This window comes from Carcharhinus amblyrhynchos, chromosome 23 (assembly GCF_965287045.1).
Source record: "Carcharhinus amblyrhynchos chromosome 23, sCarAmb.v2.hapA, whole genome shotgun sequence".
Lineage (NCBI taxonomy): Eukaryota > Metazoa > Chordata > Chondrichthyes > Carcharhiniformes > Carcharhinidae > Carcharhinus > Carcharhinus amblyrhynchos.
This window is the reverse complement of record NC_137346.1, coordinates 31,881,825-31,902,677: the sequence shown is the minus strand read 5'-3', so window position 1 is coordinate 31,902,677 and position 20,853 is coordinate 31,881,825. Positions and strand designations below refer to the sequence as shown.

The 20,853-nt window shown below is 41.7% G+C and overlaps 1 protein-coding gene and 1 pseudogene across 18 annotated transcripts in view; both read right to left on the bottom strand.

Moving 5' to 3' along the window:
* tspoap1 (TSPO associated protein 1) overlaps positions 1-20,853 on the bottom strand; it is a 253,328-nt gene that overhangs the window by 127,444 nt on the left and 105,031 nt on the right. The gene's annotated exons all lie outside the window — the stretch shown is intronic.
* Positions 19,723-19,844, bottom strand: LOC145357629 (U5 spliceosomal RNA; annotated as a pseudogene).

Genomic DNA, 20,853 nt, shown 5'->3' with positions numbered 1-20,853 from the left:
CAAATAAACCTGTTGGACTTTAACCTGGTGTTGAGAGACTTCTAACTGTACTATTGTTCAACACTGGCATTCCTGATATTCAGAATGATTCTTAAGGCATAACAACCTTTGCACAATTTTGTGGCCAGAACTGCAGCCAGCCCTTCGGATGTGGAGCTTCACATTGTACAGCAATGAATTGGATCTTAATTATCTGCTAATGTGACACATGATCTTACTTGTCCATTTTAATTAGTTCTTCAATTTTACAAATATAGCCAATCGATCTCTCTCCTCATCATCATCCAGGTCTATTTTTCCATTTAACAAATACTATAATCAATGAATCACTCTCTCCTGATCAGTATCCCGTCAGGCTGTCCTACTCAATACATGGTCCCCATTTTGGCTATTGTTCCCACATTAATTACTTCATCAAGTTGCTCAGGTACTTAAAATATTCAAACTCTTAAGTTTGTATTACTCTTTCTTCTGTCTACCTTAGATATGTTAGATAAAACAGCATAAAAAATAAGAGTAGGTCATACAATGCCTCAAGCCTGCTTTACCTTCAAATCTCATAGCTGATCTTCAACTTCAACTCCATTTTCCCACCTGATTCCCAGATTCTGTGACTCCTTCAGAGTGCAAAAACACTATCAATTTCAACCTTGAACATTCTCAATGCTTGAGCATCCAGAGATTCTGGAGTGCTGAATTCCTTGAGATTCATAACTCTCCGAGTAAAGAAAATCCTCTTCATTTCAATTCTCAATGGCCAAATCCCTATCCTGACATGGCATTCTCTGGTTCATGACTCTCCAGCCAAGGGAAACAGCTTTTCAGCTATCAACCCCTCTCGGGATCTTATATGTTCCAATGCCCAAGTCATTCCTTATAATTAATAATAGAGATTGAAGGGTGGCGTGTGATCCTTCATTCATTATTTTTTCTACACTAAACAACATGGATTGCCTGCTGATTGCTGAGTATATAGGATAAAGGCTGTGGCTTATGTTCAGTGGAAGGAGGGGAACTGCAAATAGGGTGCACCCGAAGAAGGAAAAACTGTGGAAAAGGGTAGAAGACGTACCTGAGAGACTGGGAAGAAAGAACCATAATAAGTTACTATCGCTCAACAGAAAAACTGTGTTCAGAAAATAGTAATCCACATTTAAAGAAAAAACTGAAAAATAAGTCTGTGACCAAACCCTACCTTTCCTGCCGGTTAATTTGGTTAAGATCAATCACAGAATCATAGAACCCTACAGTGCAGAAAGAGGCCCTTCGGCCCATCGAGTCTGCACCAAACACAATCCCACCCAGGCCCTACCCCCATATCCCTACATATTTTATCCACTAATCCCTCTAACCTACGCATCTTTGGACACTAAAGGGCAATTTCTTAGCATGGCCAATCAACATAATCCACACATTTTTGGACTGTGGGAGGAAACCGGAGTACCCAGAGGAAACCCAAGCAGACACGAGGACAACATGCAAACTCCACATAGACAGTGACCCGAGCTGGGAATCGAACCCAGGACCCTGGAGCTGTGAAGCAGCAGTGCTAACCACTGTGCTACTGTGCCGCCCTCATGGCAATCAAGATATCGATTGACTGTTTGCCTTCAATAGCACACTTCATTGTAAGTAAACAGAATGCATGTTCCTTTTAACTGACAACATTGGGATATCGTGATGTGGAGATGCTGGCATTGTACTAGGGTAAAACAGAAAGAAATCCCACAACACCAGTTTAAAGTCCAAATAAACCTGTTGGACTTTAAACTGGTGTTGTGGGATTTCTTTCAATATTGGGATATGCAGTTTTTCAATAAATAAAATGCAAGTTTTTGTTAAGGTTTTAACTTTATTGAAACCTTAAGACAACTTGCACGTCCAAAGATTTAGCCATGGCAACCCAAAAGCACTTAAAATGTCTCCATTTACTGAGGTTGTAAAATAAAAATTCATCACATTGCTTCACTCATCCTTATACAAAGGTTCCCATCAGTTATCTCCGCAGGATTCTGCCTGTCACACAAGATAATGACATATTGTCATTCTTTTCACCAGTGCTTTATGCCACAGAGCTCAGAGAGTTAGAAGGGAACTTGCCAAGTTTAACATCACACAGCTATAACATCGGGAACAACACATCTGCTCAACAATAACTTCATCATGCACCAGACACTGAGCAGCAGTAGGCACACGGAGTGTCATTAGTGGAGTTTAAGGACTCCACAGGCAAGACTTCACACATTACAAAGGGTAACAGAAAGTTTACTTACTCTTTTCAAAAAGTCATATTTGTGTGATAAATCCAGACAGCTGAATCATATTCTCATAATTTTTATATCTAAAGAAATCCTGCTAGAATACTCAGGTATGAGCACACAGGAAATTACTAACACATGCAAAGTACATGGCTGACCACATTCAGAAGTAATAAACAGGAAATCACTAATAATGCAGGGTGAAAAGGGAAGCACTGGTGTGTTTTAGAACATGGAACATAGAACACTACAGCACAAACAGGCCCTTCGACCCACAAGTTGCGCCGTCCATATCCCTACCTACCAGGCCTATCTATAACCCTCAATCCCATTAATCATCCCTGTTTTGGTACACAGGTACTTACTAAGAGTACAGACAAGTAAAGGCAGACATAATTACTGGCATGCAAGGACATACTCTCCAACATGTAAGGACACACATAATCATTTGCTTGTTGGATGACACATGTGATCTGGTGTTGTGGGACAGCGGTACTAACCACTATGCCACCATGCTGCCCATTGAGGAGACCGGGGCAGCATGGTAGCACAGTGGTTAGCACTGCTGCCTCACAGTGCCAGGGACCCAGTTTGGAATCACTGTCTATGTGGAGTTTGCATGTTTTCCCCGTGTCTGCATAGGTTTCCTCCGGATGCTCCAGTTTCCCCCCACACTCTCAAAGACATGCTGGTTAGGTGCATTGACCGAACAGGTGTCGTGGTGTGGCGACTCAGGGAGTTTCACAGTAACTTCATTGCAGTGTTAATGTAAGCCTTACTTGTGACACTAATAAATAAACTTTACCTTTACGTTTATTGAGACGCACAGATAATAACAGACAATGAAGGTACATAGAAAGTCATTGATACATAAGAGGTGTGCAGATAATCATGGACTAATTTGTGTGATAAACCCAAATGCCTGAATCATATTCTCATTACCTTATAGCTAAAGAAATCCTGCCAGAATACTCAGGTATGAGTACACGGGAAATTACTAAGACAAGACATGCAAAGTACTTGGGTGACCACATCACAGGGAATAAATAGAAAATCACTGATGTGTAGGGGGAACTGGTATGAAACACAGTGTTTCAAGCACTGGTATGTTTTGGCACACAGATACTCACTAACACATAAGGGCACAGAGATACTCAAAAAATATAGTTAATCATTAAGATATGAGGAAATATTGGCAATTACTGACAAATAATGACACGTAGGTAATCACAGTGATGAAACATATAAAATAACTAACTCATGAAGGTACGCACGTAATCAGGGTTACAGACATTTACATGGGCTGCAATGCAGCAGATTTATGAGGTGAACTTCTCATATCCTCAAGTTAATTGTCAGATTTTAGATTATTTTTGCAGTTGGTTGCCCAGAACTTTTACATCAGATTGCTTTGGTGCTCTCAGAAAAATAACAATCATGCGGAAAATATTTTTAATGCTACTCTGAGATGCAGGGAGGGTTATTTCAGAGAAGTGGGAGGGAGTTGTTCTGCCTATGGTGATATTCTGAAAACAGCACAGCTCTAGAAGAGAGTTAAGGGCTGCAGTGCAGTGTTTCGTGCATCTGTCAAACCATTTTATCAATACAATTTAGTCAGCACAACATAATTTATTCACTGGCATTGCTGAACCATTTTCACAGCAAGTGCTGACAGCTACCCCTCGATGTATTACTGCAGCACACAGAGGTTTAACACAGATCTTCCCGGCCTCCTCCGGAGACTATTCAAATATCATTTATTCAGATAATTACATATTTCTGAACTTCATAGGACAGACATTAAAGACAATATGAACTTTAAAGACACGAGATGGTAATAAACAAGCCTTAAATGACCTTTTCCAATTCCAGCCATACAACATACTTATCTTGGAATTAAGTAGGCAATCCCCAACCAACTCCTTGACCCTGTGACACTTTCACTATCTGCAGGCAGACAAACACAAACTGGCCTCTCCATCAGCACTCTCACTCTGCAACTTGAAAGAACTTTCAAACAGAATCTGACCAAGTTAATTTGGTGTTACAAGCTGATGTGATGGGAACCAAAATGCCAATAGGTAACAGAGAGGGGAGGCAATGTGGTGGCTGGATTTACCAGAGACTCGCCAACTGTGGACTTTTAAAAATGGCAAATGTGACACAATTCCAAGACTCCCACTCCCATTCCTGTCGCCTCCGATATTTGGTTGTGCGGGAGAAGGGTAAGGCTTCCCAACCTGGCCAGTTTCATTGCAGGCGCAGGCATCTCCTAGTCACTGCAATTTTCGTGGAGTCAGACTAGCTCCTCAAGCACTCGTGGTTCACAGCTTCTCAGAGGTGTTACAAACCATTGCCTAGATAAGAGAACCTCTTAGAAGATAGCTTGAAAAGATCTTACCCATGCCCCCATGCCAACTACCCACCCATTCCCAATGATCCTTCACAGGCTCCATGCAAATCCATTCATCACCCATGACCTTTCATACCCTACATGTCAACTTATCACACAGAAATAACTCATAGTCCATTCATCCAGTGTATGCTCTGTACAGAATCAATTACCTCTGTAGTAATAATACTTATATGGAAAAGCTTAAAAAAGTCATTCACAACTTCCTTTAAAAATAAACTACAGTTACTACAAATCTAGAAAAATATCAATCAACCAGATATTTAAAATGTCAACAGCAAAAGCTATAAGCACTTGACATAAAAAGTACTGTTCCAGGAAACTGTCATGACATTCTATAATCTAATTTTCCAGATTGCTTTTTAATTTGAATCTAAATGAAGATTAAATTCATCTACAATTACCACATTGCCTCTGATACAAACTCAAATAACTTCTTGTTTAAGGCTCTATCCATTGGGATAACTATTGCTACGTGGTCTATAAAATTCTCTTACCAGCATTCCCTGACTCTTCGAATTGTTAATTTCCACCATTCTGATTCTATTTCCTGATCCATTGAACCATAATAGATTTTCACCAATGTCCTTATCTCATAGCCCTCCTCCTTTTCCGTTCTGGGTTACCTTTGATTCACATCTCTGTAATGGTGATTAGATCTAAACCATTTATCTCTAATCATACCATTCTCATTCATCAATCTCATTGTGGATACTTCAAATATTTAAATAAAGGGCCTTTACTTTTATCTTTTCACTACAATTCTTGCATGGATCTTGACTATTTCCTAGCTGATTGACTATTTCCTTTAACCCTGTCTCTTCCAATCCCACTCTGATGTCTTTTCCCACATTGCCACACTGTTCTATTGCCATCTAATCCAGATCAAAATAATTCTGCACCACTACCTTGTATGTCATTCCTGTGAGAAGCCCGGAGTGGGATCTCTCAGTTGAACCAAGTATTACTTGGTATAAGCTATCATCCATGACCGCAGACTTCAAATCTGTAAACGACTGCCAGAAAGAGTTGCAAATCCTACAAGCCGTACAATTTTATATTAAATCCAAATTCCAGGTTATACTGGACCCTCTAAAGCTTATGAAAACATCAAGGCAGTTGGCAGTACCTGCAATGAATATTTTCATATGAACCAATATATCGCATTTCCGTGCTCGGTCCTGCCTGGTGATTACGTCATCCTGCACACTGGTGTTACTTTAGATTTGCTTTACTTCAGTGAAATATTCCTTCCATGTGAACAAGAGGATTAAATGTATCCTGTGTGTTTGAAAAGGAAGGAGGCCTTGCATTCTTTGGCTCTGTTCACAACAAACAGATGTCTCAAAGCATTTTACAACCAATGAAATACCTTTCATAATATAGGAAACACAATATCCAATCTACACACAACAAACTCTCACAAGCAGCAATGGAATGATGACCATATAAACTTTTTGTGACGGTGATTCAGGAATGAGTATTACCAGGACAACAAGGATGATAATTCCCTGCTCTTCTTCGAAATAGTGCTGTGAACTTTTTTAGCTTCCCCTGAGCAGACAGATAGGGCTTTGGTTTAAAGTCTCATCTGAAAGACAGCACTTGCGGCAGTACAATGCTCCCTCACTAATGCACTGGAGTGTCAGCCTTGATTGTTTCATTCAACCCTTGGCCAGAGATGGCAAGTGCTCTTGATAATTCAATGGAATTATTCCCCCCTGTTTAGCAAATGGGCCAAGATCACGCACTTTGGCCTTATTCTGGAATGTCTGCTGCTTATTCTTGAAAGTTTTTAACTCATGAAACATTACCACAATGGTCCAAGGCAAATGGAAAAGTTATAAAATTGTCAAGTCAGCTGGGGAATTCACAAAGTTTGGCTGCTTAATCTGCCTCCAGTCATTGCGGCGCCAGTCACACCTTCTCACAAAATAAATCCCTAACTCGGCTTCATTCTGAGAGAAAGAAATAGCTAAAAATAAAATAACTGTATAACCCAACTGTGAGCAAGAGAAAGTCACTGAGTGTTTAATAGTGAGCATGTATGTAACTGGCAGAGGTGCTGAGGGAGGAGGGATGCAGTCAGTATTAGAAGAAAAATGTAGGCTAAAGATACCCAGGAGGCAGTTTGCTTAAATCTAAATATAGGTTTATGCAGGTGAAAAAATTAGAGCAACTGCAGAAATTATTTACTATAGATCCCAGGCTAACCCACAAATTAGGGGTAGCACAGTGGTCAGCACCAGGGACCCGGGTTCAATTGCCCGCCTTGGGTCACTGTCTGTGTGGAGTTTGCACATTCTACCCCTGTCTGTGTGGGTTTCCTCCGGGTGCTCCTGTTTCCTCTGACAGTCCAAAGATGTGTGGGTTAGGTGATTGGCCATGCTAAATTGACACTAGTGTCAGGGGATTAGCAGGATAAATATGTGGGGTTACGGGAATAGGGCCAAGGTGAGATTGTGGTCGGTACAGACTCGATGGGCTGAATGGCATCCTTCTGCACTGAAAGGATTCTATGATCTCGCTGTAGCAGAGACCCTTAACTAATAGCAAAACCATTCAAAAGTCATCTGTAATTTAGATTCCCTTTCTAAAAGAAAAGTGAAAACTTGTATGAACAGAAATATATCAAGAAGATGCTGGAAATTCTCAAGACAGGCAGCGAATATTTTCCACATGGATGTTGCCTGACCTACTGAGTGTTTGCAGCACTTTCTGCTTCTATTCCAAATTTTTAACATTTGTAGTATTTTTTTTTAACTCTATAATCAATCCAATTCTCAAAAAAGTTTACAATGGCTGTAGGGTGGCACAGTGGTTAGCATTGCTGCCTCACAGCGCCAGGGACCCAGGTTCGATTCCAGCCCTAGGTCACTGTCTGTGTGGATTTTGCACATTCTCCCCGTGTCTACGTTGGTTTCCTTTGGGTGCTCCGGTTTCCTCCCTCAATCCAAAGGTGTGCAGATTAGGTTGATCAGCTATGTTAAATTGCCCCTTAGTGTCTCAAGATATGCAGGTTAGAGGGATTAGAGGGGAAAATATGTGGGGTTACGGGTACAGTGCCTGGGAGGGATGCTCCATCGGAGCATTAGTGAAGATTCGATGGGCTGCTTGGCCTCCTTCTGTAGAGATTCTATGATGCTATGTAGGTCTGTTAAAATCATTTAGTGAACAGGCAGGCAGGTAGACACAGTGAGAACAGTTTCACATGAATGGACTCTCTGCCCTCCTGTCTCATACTGCGAGAATCCCCAGAATTTATTCCATGATCAGCCCTACTCACAAAATAAGTCTTGTGTAGGGTGGGATGCTAGAATGGTGTTATATATACAGCTACGACACTCACCAAATTTTATAGATGCACCATAGAAAGCATTATTTCTGGTTGTATTACAGCTTGGTACGGCTCCTGCTCTGCCCAAGACCACAAGGAACTACAAAAGATCGTGAATGTAGCCCAGTCCATCCACTGACTCTGTCTACACTTCCCACTGCCTCGGCATAATTAAGTAACCATGCATCCCGGACATACTCTCTTCCACTTTCTTCCGTCGGGAAAAAGATACAAAAGTCTGAGGTCACATACCAACTGACTCAAGAACAGCTTCTCCTCTGCTGCCATCAGACTTTTGAATGGACCAACCTCGCACTAAGGTGATCTTTCTCTACACCCTAGCTATGACAATAACACTACATTCTGCACTCTCTGCTTTCTTTCTCTATGGCATGCAAGAAACAATACTTTTCACTGTATGCTAACACATGTGACAATAATAAATCAAATCAAATCAAAATCAGACTTTGGATAATATTTATCCTCAGGAGCTGGGTATTGTGACAGTCTGGAATTTCTAACAGCATTTGGCTGAGGCAGATGACCGCCCTTTCCTGCTGATGCCCAGAGTAGACTCCCAGGTCCCGTGCAATCATGTCTGATAAGTTTCAGCCTAGCTCATTAACCTTTCCTGCTCCAGCTTTCACTACCCATGCTGTTTTCAAATTATGTCCACAAGTACAGTGAGCATTCAGAATTATGAACAGGCTCAGAGTTCAACGCATTCATCTAATATCATTAACTATTGCACTACTCTGCTGATTAACCAGTGTGCTTTTTGCCAGACTTAATCTGGAACAAAGAAACTCAAATCTAGTGAGATGAAAAGCCCAGAAAGGCTGACACCACATCTACTCAATCAGTCACAAAACTAGCAGCTCATTGCTATAACCCCTCCATTCCTCCATTGTCGAAGTGACAATTACAAGGAGGCACAAATTCAAGATAAGGGGGGAAAGGTTCAGTAGAGATGCACAGGGGAAGTTTCTTAAACAGAGGATGGTGGGGGCCTGGAATGCACTGCCAAGTAAGGTAGCTGAGGCAATTATGTTAGCCACATTTAAGACATATTTTGATAGGCATATGAACAAACAGGAAATAGAGGGGATATAAATGGTTGGTTTAGGTAGGTAAACGTGATTGGTGCAGGCTTGGAGGGCCGAGGGGCCGGTTCCTGTGCTGTACTGTTCTTTGTTCTTGTTCCTTACAAAGTCATTTCTTTGTTGTAGCTATTTTGGCAGCTCAAAATAGCTACAACAAAGAAATGATGCTGGTATTACAACAAAGGTTTGGCTGAGGCTCTCAGCAGTACTGTACATCAAACTGTAAAATCCAGTGTTTTATTCCAGTCCCTTTCAACTGAGGAACAACAGGGTGAAGGAAAAATGATCAGTTACTCAAACTGGAAAGCATAGAGCCCAGCTTCTAGTCGGGTTCATCCTCTCCAGCACCTCGTCTCTACATACCAGTTTCACTGGGTGCTGAGTGCTTCAGATCAGCAATTTTCAGCAAGAAATCATCATTGGCAAAAGTTAACCCAACAGAACCTCAAAAATAGCCTCTACTAAAACAATGGAACAACTTCCGTTTATAAAGCCCTTCTCAAATAACAAATCCCTGAAAGCACTTTGCACGAGATTGGAAGATATCAAGGAGGAGATGGGAGAGTGGCTGCAGGATTGAGTGAAGTTGCAGTGAAGGGGGTAAGTTTTGAGGTGGGAGAGGGGAGAAGAGCTAATAAGGTGGAGAAGTTTGGGGACAGAGTTTCAGAAGGTACGGATATGGAGGGAGGAACACTGTGAATTTAAGGAATGCTGAATGTCATAGAGTCATAGAGGTTTACAGCATGGAAATAGGCCCTTCGGCCCAACTTGTCCATGCTGCCCTTTTTTTTAAACCCCTAAGCTAATCCTAATTGCCCGCATTTGGCCTATATCCCTCTTTACCATTGTACCTATGTAACTGTCTGAATGCTTTTTAAAAGACAAATTTCCACCTGCCTCTACTACTACCTCTGGCAGGTTATTCCAGACATTCACTACTGGCTGTGAAAAAATTGCCCCTCTGGACACTTTTGTGTCTCTCTCCTCTCACCTTAAACCTATGCTCTCCAGTTTTAGACTCTCCTACCTTTGAAAAAAGATATTGACTATCTAGCTGATCTGTGCTCCTCATTATTTTATAGGCCTCTATAAGATCACCCCTCAGCCTCCTACGCTCCAGAGAAAAAAGTCCCAGTCTATCCAGCCTCTCCTTATAACTCAATCTACCAAGTCCCGGTAGCTTCCTAGTAAATTTTTTCTGCACTCTTTCTAGTTTAATAATATCCTTTCTATAATAGGGTGATCAGAATTGCACACAGTATTCCAAGTGTGGGCTTATCAATGTCTTGTACAACTTCAACAAGACGTCCCAACTCCTGTATTCAATGTTCTGACCGATGAAACCAAGCATGCCGAATGCCTTCTTCACCATTCTGTCCACCTGTGACTCCACTTTCAAGGAGCTATGAACACATACCCCTAGATCTCTTTGTTCTGTAACTCTCCCCAGTGCCCTACCATTAACTGAGTAAGTCCTACCCTGGTTCAATCGACTAAAATGCATCACCTCGCATTTGTCTAAATTAAACTCCAGGTGCCATTGGTCAGCCCACTGGCCCAATTGATCAAGATCCCACTGCAATTGGAGATAATCTTCCTCACTGTCCACCACGCCACCAATCTTGATGTCATCTGCAAACCACTCCTCCTATTTTCTCATCCAAATCATTAATATAAATGATAAATAACAATGGACCCAGCGATGATCCCTGAAGCACACCGTTGGTCACAGGCCTCAGTTTGAAAAATAACTCTCTACAACCACTCTCTGGCTTCTATTAAGAAGCCAATTTTGTCTCCATTTAGATAACTTACCCTGGATTCCATGAGATTTAACCTTATGCAACAACCTACCATGCGGTACCTTGTCAAAGGCCTTGCTAAAGTCCATGTAGACAACATCAACTGCACTGCCCTCATCTACCTTCTTGGTTACCCCTTCAAAAAACTCAATGTCAGAACAAGTTACTGCTCTCAATTCACCGGAACATTGTTTCCACAAAAATCAAATCACAGTTTTTCAAAAGCTCCCACATCTGTTTTTAGCAGTTGCTAATTCTTGGCTGCAAATCAGCTTCTAAACATTAATCAGGATACATTATGGAGCCCAGGGTTCAGTACAGTACTTGGGAGTACACTGCATCATGGGATACAGGGTATTCAGATAGTTTCCATGTGGGTTACGGTACAGCACAATACCCAAAAAATACTATGGCAACTAAACAGATAAGCAAATGTGCTCATGGCTACCAGATTAGTCTGTCTCATGTTAGGATCCAGTTAAAGACCAGTAACATTTTGCTTAAAGGAGACAAAGTTTGAAATCCCAGTTACCCACCAAGACAATAAAGCCACAAAATTCAAAGAGACTAAATAAACTTTATTATATAAAGTCAAGAAAGCAAAACAATTTACAATATCTATCTTATGCTATAACATTCAGAACTAACTAGAGGTAAATATGCATTAATAGGCGAACTGTGGTCAAACACCACACCACATATTAAATGGCAGATGAGACCAAAACAGATTCCACAGATTTCTCAGAAACCCATTCAGACATCAGTGACCACAATGAGTCACAAAAGCTCATTAAACTCAGTTTCCTTCACAAGAGATTTCAATCCCTCACTTTCAAAGATCTAACCAGAATTGCCTCAAAGGCCACTGTAATTCCAACTGTCTCAATGATTGCTCATCTCCTGGTGATTCAGTCTCCTCTCCTGAGACTTCTATGGATTCACAACACTGCATTTCTACCTCTAATTACCGGCACACCTCCAACTCTTTTGCTAGCTAGACCACTAGCTTCACTACCCTGGTAATGCCCGTGTTTCTCCACAGTCCGGTCCCTCTCCTATACCAAGCTACAAACAGCTTCCAGGGCTTCTTTCTGCCCCAACTACCTGGAGCCTGCTAACAGCAGTACCCTCTCAGTACAGCCTCTTCCTCTACTTCAGAACACTCAGATAAATTGAAACCAGAGAACGTTCTTACACTCTACCCATCTCCATGACAACATAGCTTTACAGGGTTTGCTGAAAGCTTTTGAACTAATTTAGTTTTAACACCCAAAACAAAACATATCTCTGGGCTGCACTTCTTTGCAAGCAATGTAGACGTCATGGGTGGGATCTTACGACCTCGCTCAACCCGAGACCGGAAAATTCCATCCGAGATAAATGGACCTTCTCATTGTCCGCCCCTTGCCAGCTCCAATTCCCATGGCAGACAGGACAGTAGAATTCTGGCGTACTTCTCCAGCTCTCCAAGTAAGTAAATCTACCTACCATTTTAGGATTTTTCCATTCCAGCTGCTCACCCCCTTAAGCGGACTCAGCCATAGCCGTTTAAATGCAACAGACTCCAACTGGTCTGATTGGCATTGATCCCCTTTTCGCCAGTTAAATTTACATCTTCCCAGGACTAAACAGTATCTCTAAAATATTAACTTGAACCACGAGATAAGATACTAAGCGGTGCTCATTTGGGTCTACAGGTAAGTGGGTTTACACAAACACTACTGCCAAAATCTTGCTTCTGTTCATGTCAGCAAGATTTTTTACAGTACTGCTGATGGCACGCCCTCATGATGGGTTTCCCAGCTGCGAGGGGTGTATTCACTGGAAAACCTCATTGATAACGGCAAGACCATAAGATCCTGCTGCCAGCAAGCAGCATGCCGCCTCCCGCCACTGCAAAACACACCATGGAGAGGGAGTAAAATCTCGCCCATCCATCTTTAAATAACTGCTTGGTTACTTAAACCCATCCCTCTGTGCCTTTTCAGTAAGCTTGGCACATTGGCTGTACAGTTTGCCACTATTAATGACACAGATTCAGTGCTGCAATAGCACTGGCATTCTGCTACCAACTACTGGGAGATTATCAATCACATGTTCAATTACAATAAAAAAGGTTCTGATTGGGGTAAACAATGTTCAGCTACAGAAGCAACTAGACAATCTCTCTGAATTACTGTTTTCACACCTGCACAACTAAAGCAGCTTCTATTTGTGTGCAAGGTCACAGATAACATTCTTCTTGCCAAAGGGTCTGGATGTTAAACTCAATTAATTTTAATGAAGGCCTTCAGGATGGAACATTAGAAAACAGCTTAATTCAGGGCTGCCAAAACAGATCTACAATATATTCATGGTGTGATAGGTTGTGAAAGGCTGTACTTGATGTCACTAAGATCTCCATGAAGAATAAGAGAATTTGTCACATTTTCATAATGTACCCTTTCGAACTGCAAAATTGCACACAGCAATACAATTCTGAATTCTTTCCTCCCAAACTTGTGTTGAATTGAGTTGTATAAATGTTATCTTTGTTGTCAAGTGACAGTCTCTGGTAGGTCTGCTGTGTTCCACTTTTGTAACAGAGATCCAAATGCAAAGCAATGCAACTATTCAGGATTATATTTTCATGGTTAACTTCTACAACAGGATCCAAAAAGCAGAACTTTAGACCCATATTTCTGTGAGTTCATAGAATCATAGAATTCCTACAGTGCCAAAGGAAGTCATTCAGCTCATCAAGTCGGCATCGACCACAATCCCACGCAGGCCCTATTCCCGTAACCCCGCATATTTACCCTGTTAATCCCCTGACATTAAAGTCAATTTGGCATGGCCAATCAACCTAACCTGAACATCTTTGGACTGTGGGAGGAAATCTACTCAGACACAGGAAGAAGGTGCAAACTCCACATAGTGACCCAAGGCCGGAATTGACCCCGATCACTGGCGTTGTAAGGCAGCAATGCTGACCATTGTGCCACCATGTTGTCCATACGCTCGCAATCAGTTATTGTTATGATGGCTACAGAGAATCATTCATAGATCTATCTCCCCATGGGCTTCATGGAGTACGAGCTGCCTTCTTGAGCAAGTAGAGGGTCACCCAAAGGGAAGCATTCTGCATGGGTCTTTAAACGTATTACTTTACCAGGACTGTTTTTGTAGGTCCCAAGGCGAAGACCGTCTGACTGTAAGCCACATACACTTTTCCATTTGTGCACAATGAGGGGCGTTAGTGATGAGAAAACAGCAGTTGGCTGAATTACTGCAACTATCTATGAGTTTTTCTGAATGTGAGCATGGCTGTGTTCACTGTCCATCCCTAATTGCCCTTGAAAAGCCAGTGGTGGACTGCTTGGTGGTGGGGTCAGTTTAGCTCAGTTGGTTGGACAGCTGGTTCAAGATAGAGTGCCGTCAGCAGCGCGAGTTCAATTCCCATACTGGCTGAGGTTATTCATGAAAGACCCACTTTCTTGAATCACCACCACTCAGCTCTCCTTCTCAAAGCTGATGGTCATCTAGGATTATGGCGAATTTACCTTTTATATAATGTTGGAATGCAGTAAAGGATGCACAGTACTCATGCAGAGCACAGATATAGTTCATACTAATGTGTAATACCAGAAAGCACAGTATTGATCTGCATCCCAATATCAGTTCCTTTGAAGTCCCGATTGACATTTCACCAGCCCTGATTTTCAGAAACTGGGACTTGTTATAGTTCCAAGCTCAAAGTCAGTTATTTACCAGCAGGAAGTCCAGTTCTCTGTGGCACCTTCTGAAATTAGATAATCAGAGCTTGGCACACTGTACACAGCTCCTCCAGAGTGCGACATTTTAAACCATTTTATATTATTATTCTAGAGGTCAGTTGATCAGGCAAGGTTAAGAAGCTCTGAGCATCCAACATTTTAATGGTCAGGGAGGGCATCTTGATTGCTCCAGATACATGGCAACTCAATTTAAATGAATTGCATTTTACTTTAAGAATGAAGTCCAATGCATCACAGCAGTGTTTAGATTTCACCATTCTTTCCCCTCCTGACTGAGTTTATGTTCTATGTGAGATGAGAGCTAGCTGAGGACTACTTCAAATCCTGCAGTTTATTGGACCATGCTGATTTATCCACTGTGTGGACAACCTTGGTTTTGCTCAGTTGGTTTGACAGCTTGTTCGTGATACAGAGCAGCACAAACAGCAAAAAAAAAAGGGCAGCATGGTGGCACAGTGGTTAGCACTGCTGCCTCACAGCGCCAGGGTCACAGGTTCAATTCCATCCTCGGATCACTGTCTGTGTGGAGTTTGCATGTTCTCCCTGTGGCTGCATGGGTTTCCTCCGGGTGCTCCGATTGCCTCCCACAGGCCAAAGATGTGCGGTTTAGGTAGGTTGGCATGGCGAAACTGCCCATAGTGTCAGGGGGATTAGTGGTGTAAATACATGTGGTTACGGGTGTAGGTCCTGGGTGGGATTGTTGTCGGAGCAGGCTCGCTGGGCCAAATGGCCTCCTTCTGCACTGTAGGGATTCTATGATTTTATGATCACAGTTCAACCTCAGTATGACCTGTTATAAGCTAAAACATCAGGTCAGCCAGAAAAAATATTAGGAAAGATTAATAGCTCCAGAAGCACACAGCAGGTTGTCACTTACCACACTACTAAAAATTCAATCCAGCACCTGTGAAAAAACAAATGCCAACTCCAAGAAAGAATAGGTACCTCTTCACTGAGTTAGAAGAATACCTACACACGCCATCAGGGAGCAGGAAACATTAGGTATGCAAAGATACCCACTTACTCATGAGAACTCCACAAATGATTTACCTGCTGTTCAGTCACCTCTGGTATGTCCCAGGGTGATAGCTTTGGTCCCCTATATTTGTGATCTGCATGCTATCTCTTGGCAGGACAATCCAGAGTTAAGCTTCCACTGGGGTGCTGATGATGCAACTCTACCACTTAGCTAACCCAACCATAAACTTCAGGGCTATTTCTGAACCACAGATTTTCCTGGATGATCTGGAAAAAGGTAAGTCACAGCAACATCTATATGCCTCCAATGAATCCTTGACTCTTCAGTATGAACCAAGTGGTATATAACCTTGGTTATCTGATTAATTATGGGCTCAGAGTTCCATCTTATATCTAGACTACTGCCAAGAATGTATTTATATCTCCAGAATATGGCTCACTTCTTGCCTGCTTTGTCTCCTGTGTAGTGGCAATCTTTATTCTGCATTTATTATCCTCACATCTCTGATTTCCCTATCTCCACCCTTCATAAACTTTCAGGTACCTTGTCCTCTCCTCCACCAAGTCCCGCACACCCATCTCTCAGCTCACAAAGTTCCAACAACCTCCTATCCCCTGTGGTGTAAAGGGTTAATGATAGTCTCCATCATCAGCGATATGAGATTATATGGCAACAGAGTATGCCGAGAGTGAGTTCTATGTCTTGTGTAACTGGTGCAGACTGGTGGGTTGAATGGCCTCCTTCAGGACAACCTCAGCTGAGACTCAATGATAACAACAGATTCCCCAGCAAATCAGCTTCAGGATCCTCTATCATTGGACGCTCTACTTAGTCCCTCATAGCCCATACCCTGGTCCATTAATTAAGTAATTTTACCCTGGATTAGTCTCCAAACCCCTCCACTTCACGGCTGCAGGTTAACCTTACATTCTTTTTGTCCTATATATAGTCACATAATGTATGGTGTCAGTGCTGAAATGTACACAGGGACAGGTCATTCTCAATATGGAGATTAAAATCCAAGTGGCGAGCAGATGGTCATCAGGTAATTCAGATATTTGGTGTTCATAAATAAGCTTTGCATGTGAGAAGCATAGGGTGTGTGCACTAGTATTATCAGAGTCTTCAATCCTGAAACATAGCCCTTTGATCACTCCCCATTCCTTTAATAAAGACATGCTACACACTATTTTTAACCTCCTGACTGATGCAAAACTATATATAGATCTGAATACTTTACCTCAGAGACAACTGCAATTCTTATATGGTTTACATTGAATGGCTCTTCTAAGTGGGACACTGTAGGAATGAGCTGCTTAATGGAGCAACCACAAGTCGCTGAATAAGCTAACTGATTATCAAAGGCTGAATATGCCAGAAACATTGCAGAGAATTAACTTTTCCATCTTCGTTTCCATAAATAGCACATTATCTAAATTCACACCAACAGGAACAGCAAATCATTAACACGGTGGCACAATGGTTAGCACTGCTGCCTCACAGCGCCAGGCACCTGGGTTTGGATTCCAGCTTGGGTCACGATTTGTGTGGAATCTACACCTTCTCCCTGTGTCTGCGGGTGCTTCCACAGTCAGAAAGTGGTGGTGGTTAGGTGCAGTGCCATGCTAAATTCTCCATGGTGTACCTGAACAGACGCCAGAGTGTGGAGGCTAGGGGATTTTCACAGTAACGTCATTGCCGTGTCAATGTAACTACTAACACTAATAAATAAATAAATTTCAAACAAAACCATAAAATGATGGAAATGTAAGTTAACTTTTCAGGCATAAACCTGCAAATGCAGCATATCCCTCACTGATAGATGGATATGTAAACTCGAAAAGGCACAAGGAGGCGATATACATCACTAAAAGCTGGGAAAATCAGGGTGAAGCTGAACCACCACCTGGGTCAGCTTATACAACCATTTCAGCCTCAAACTGTTTCCAAAAGAACAGAAAATGCTGGAAGTACTTAGTAGGTCAAGCAATTTCTGTGGACAGAAGAACAGTTAGTGTTTCAAGTTTGTGACTTTTCATCAGTGTTGATGAAGTATCAACAGAATTAACAAAAGGATATTTCTGTCCCTTTCACCTCAAATCACAGGGCTAGATAGTCTCGGAAAACAGGGAGTCCACTGGGGATTGGACTGCAGAAGCAGAAAAGTAGAACACAAGGACAAAATTAGAAAATCTCAAGTGCACCGAGAGCTTAGAAAATACTGCTGCAGCCCAGTGGACACAAGAAAGGGATAACATGCAATGTTTTATCAATTAACATGCTCAAATGGATTAGAATCAGACAAGTATCTGTTCACAAACAGGACTGGAGGTGAAATGGATTGAGAAGTCAATCAAACATGTTATGGAACTTGGCCATAACTGCGTTTGGAATGGTAATGTAAGCAGCAACCAAGCAGAGCTGTACAGTGATTGAAGTGTTCATTCCACTACTCTCAAGGTTAAAAAGGAGCTTCACAGAGTTTCACTTAAGCTTTAACTTATGGTTGGTTACCTTCCTCAGAGACAGATTCCATGTGTGGCACAAAACTAATAGGCTGATGCAAGCAGAATATTTTCTACCGAGTAGAATTCCACAGGCCCAGTCACATCTCTGGTCACTGACCAAATTGAACAATCTTCATTACGTCAGCACCCCCTCAAGGGAATGCAGGGATAAATGCAGAGCCTGATCCAATCTGCACTCACACATCTTACAACAAAAGTCACCCGATAGCTGTCAGGAGCAGGAAGTTTAACAACTCCCCTCCATCACTAAACCTTAAACATAACAGCCAACTGAATGTGGTTAAGGATGTCACACAAACAAACCTGCACACAGAAATATAGCTTCACAGAGAACGAAACACACACAAATCTCCAGGAAAATTGCCCCTGGCTATTTGAGGAGGGGGTGGGGGGGGTGGGGGGAAGAAAATAGTGCCATCAGAACACAGGTAACAAAGATACGTTTATTTGTAATCACAGCAGCAATGGGTTTAAACTGTCCATAGATTTCATCTCACCTGCAAAAATATAGGGAGCACATTACATTATCGGGACAGGCACAGATGTCGAGAAGGTGGCACTTTAAGGGACGTTAGTGTGGGCAATGCTGGTCTAAAAAGATGTGGGCAATGGTGACATGGGTTGGGGAACTTCAGTTTGAAATCAATCTAACTGGAATGTTCCAGCATTTTCTCTTTTGGTTTCAGCGTCCAGCATCCGCAGTAATTTGCTTTTATCCAGTGTTTAATTTCTTCAGGGTAGGAATGCCTGAAGAAATACTGCTCTTTTCCCCAGCAGGCATTTTGACAAAGGTCATCTGGACTAGAAACGCCAGCTCTTTTCTCTCCTTAAAGATGCTGCCAGACATGCTAAGATGTTCCAGCATTTTCTCTTTTGGTAACTGGAACGTTAGCTGTGTTTCTCTCTCCACAGGTTCTGCTTGACCTGCTGAGTGCTTCTGGCGTTATTTTCTGTCGGATTTTTGACATCTGCAGCATTTTATTTCTGCATTGCACCAAATAAACCTTACATGATAACTTGGTTTGAACACCATCTAGTCAAAATTAATATTACTACTCAAGCACATTGATCTGCATTCAAAGCTCATAAAATTATGTAAAATTAGCTCCCTTCTCGGCACTTGACTTTATACAAAAAAAAATTCTCAACAATTTCCAAAATAACTTTATTTAAAAATAAATTACATTTGGATAGATGACAATCTGTGATTGCATTGTGTGAATAGATAGGAATGGCCACAGTGATAAAAGAAGAAGAGCGCTATACTCAAGCACTCCAGGCTACACAATATATGGGGGAGTTGGTGTGCAAGCTGTGATTGTACATGAAGAGCTGAAAATTTAGATTACAATAAACTGGGTAAATCTATTAATGGGTGAATTAACAGAAGATTAGGAGGAAAATAAATCTAATTTGATTCATAACCAATTGATATCCCTAAGGGGCAAGCACTGCATTCACTAATAAAAACAGTCATGAAGGTCAAAGGAGGTAAGGGACAACATTAAATAAAAACTAGCGAACGGATCCTGGTGACTGAGAGAGAAACAATGAAGAGGAGGTGACAAAATAGACTGGATGTTCCTCTCCACGGAAATCTTTAGTAAAAGGTGAAAGATTTATATGATCTGAAGAAAAACCAGAGAATGCTGGTAATAAAAGCTATAAAAAGAGAATCTGAGAATTAACTTGCAACTCTACAATTAAGGATATTGTTACATAATGTCTTGAAATTTTGAACTTATCAGAGAGATCAGCATGGATTTGGGAAAGGTTAGCTCATGTGTTCAAACCTGATTGATTTGCTTTGAAGAAAAATGTTCAAGGATATTATTTATGTTGATGAACTCCCTCAGAAAAGCTTATTACCTCAAACTGAAGCCCTAGGAAATGAAGATAAATTATTGACCCGAATTGGAAACTGAGAGGCAGGAGTAGAGAGTCGGGATATTGGGAAGGTATTCTAATTAGTAGGCTTGACTGGTGATGTTCCATGGGGATCTTTTGGGCCTTAACTATTCACCATTTTGAGTAATGACAGATGATGGGATAGAACCAAGAGTATTGAGGGAAATTTAGACCAGAATTCTGTGGCAGTTCACTCCCTGCCACCACTGCAAGCAAGGACAGAGAATTTGGTGCTCAGACAAATCTCTGTTCACTGTAGCTAATAGTCTCATAACACCAGGTTAAAGTCCAACAGGTTTATTTGGTAGTAAACACCAATAGCTTTCGGGGCTTTGTCCCCCACTCACCTGATGGAGGGGCAAAGCGCCATAAGCTATTGGCGTTTACTACCAAATAAACCTGTTGGACTTTACCCTGGTGTCATGAGACTTCTTACTGTGTCTATCCCAGTCCAACACCGGCATCTCCACATCATGACTGCAGCGAGTTCAGAGAACTCAGCAGTATGAGTGGCTGGAAAAGAAAGGTCACAAATCAGTCACAATCTCATTGAATGGCAAAATGGCTTTGAGAGGCCTATACTCCTGGTCCTTGAGTTTGAGATTGTACAAGGTAGCTGGTGAGATACATCAGACAACAATTAGTGTACTTGGGTTCTCTTCATTGTCAAACATCAGGCTATCGTATTCTTGTTGGACTTTTACTACTTAGATCTGCTGTCAGTGCACCATCTATTGAGCTTCAGTGAA